Source organism: Rana temporaria, chromosome 9 (assembly GCF_905171775.1).
Source record: "Rana temporaria chromosome 9, aRanTem1.1, whole genome shotgun sequence".
Lineage (NCBI taxonomy): Eukaryota > Metazoa > Chordata > Amphibia > Anura > Ranidae > Rana > Rana temporaria.
Window position 1 is genome coordinate 165,364,115 of NC_053497.1, and position 1,992 is coordinate 165,366,106.

The 1,992-nt window shown below is 47.9% G+C and overlaps 1 non-coding gene across 1 annotated transcript; it reads right to left on the reverse strand.

The window, feature by feature from the left end:
- Positions 1-1,606: 1,606 nt before the first annotated feature.
- On the reverse strand, positions 1,607-1,765 carry LOC120914659. The gene has a single exon (XR_005743702.1). It is a non-coding gene; the product is annotated as a U1 spliceosomal RNA (small nuclear RNA).
- Positions 1,766-1,992: the final 227 nt, after the last annotated feature.

Genomic DNA, 1,992 nt, shown 5'->3' on the forward strand with positions numbered 1-1,992 from the left:
AACAATTGAAAACAATCAATGTATGAAATATGCTGTATATAAAAAAAGACAGTGAAATAACTAGGTTGGAGATGGCAATAAGTCCATGCTCATTTGCGATGCAGCCTATAGAGGATGTAAGTTTTCTGCAAAGATGATTGCTGGTTTCCTCTCCCTCACCTCTTAGTTCCTAATATGAAGTCTAAGCTCCCAAGATGCACCGGTTTTCTTTTCTGAGAATGAAGGATGATGGAATTTCTTTTTTTAAGAATTTTTATTGCCAGACAATGAAGTATCAAATTCCATACATGGATCATAACAAAGCTATACAGAACATATAACAAGGGACCACAGAGCTATGTACAGTCTCAACATTGACCACTGTATAGAAAGACTTACTATAGATTGTAAAACTAAGCCAGGTATCATTATTTATCTCAAGTCTAGTATAGAAGTTTATATGTCCAAAAAGAAAAGAAAAAGAACCACAGAAAATAGAAAAAATAAATAGATAAATAAAAGCATCAGTGTAAACATTTTTTTTTTTTTTTGAAAAGCCTATGGCGTGTGAACACACCCAAAAAACTCCACCCGGTGCAGAAAAAATGTGCACACACATAAAGAGTGTTCACAAAAACGTGCAGACGGGTGCAACGTCAAGTGGTCCTCCTGTGAAGAGGGACCCAAACCCTGATCCCCCGGGGCGTTAGGCTCCAGACGGGGACTGAGGTACTGTGGTCCGAGCAACCGAAGCCGACACGGACCCAACTTCCTCGGAGGGACTGCCGAAACAGAACCCTCCCAGTACTAGGTGGGGCTCCCCCGAAGGAAGACCCCATGAGAGCAGGAGAACTAAGCCAGAAGGCCATGTCCACCCACTCCCAAGACGTTCAGGGCTGGCCCGAGGACCCGCACCCTACTAATCACACAGTGAGACAAAACGTGCACAACAAAAAAAGACAAAAAAGTGACAAACACAGGCTTAAATAAAATAAAGTGGGGGAAGGGATAGTGGAGAGGAGAGTGAAAGAAGTGGCCATTGTGGTGAAACAATGACCAGGCCCTCCGGCCAGGAATAAAAAATTCCTCCGGTCCTAGCCAAAAGGCCCGGCCCAGGAGGCAGGTGCTAAAAAAAGCGTGTATCTGGTGCAGTGACCGTGGTATCCTTCAATCAATGTGTCCCTCACACACAGTGATCTTCAGATACCCCTGGACTGCCACTCCAGGGGCACATGCACCATAGGCTTTTCGTTCCATATCCGACCCCCCGACCGGCCAGTGCAGCCCTCCACCCCTGCCAGCCAACCCAGCGGATTTGCATGGTGCTGCCCCGTCTTATCCCAGGGCATTACCAGCTCCTCCTACCGGATCGCTAACCGAGATAGCACTTACACCAGCCAGCCAGAAGGCCAGACTAGAACTCGGCAAAAAGACCGAGACCAAGCGCAGTACCCATCCTCACCAGGAGCACCCTTCCAGATGGCTCAGACTCAACCATGGGCCGGCCCCCAGTATTCTGTCGGGCAGCACAGCGTAGTCCCTGCTGAAACCATCCTTCCAGGTGCAATGACGTCATTGGATTGCATCCACCCTCCCCATGTAGGAGGTGCTTCAGCGCTCCGCTGACAACTGATAAGGACAGATACCACACCCAGTCCCAGCCAAAAGGCCGAGAAGCGGCAGGGAAGACAACCACAATCAGCACGGCCTAGAGTGTGCAATAGCCGTGCCTCGCCCTGGGAGAACCACCTTCATGATCATGGTGTCTCCCCTGCCAGGTAAGTAGACATGGGTAAGGGACACTGAGTTGTTTATATAGGGGTAATGGAATCCACATAAAGATATATATAAAAGGAGAGGAGGAAAGGGAAATAAAATAATACACACACCCCCCCCTCCTTTTTTTTTCCCTCTCACCTACACATTTGAAGGAGGATAGTAATGGGGACTGAGAAGGGGGAACCTCTCCCCCCCTTGAAAGTAAAGATAAATAGACACAGGTAAGAGGGGGTA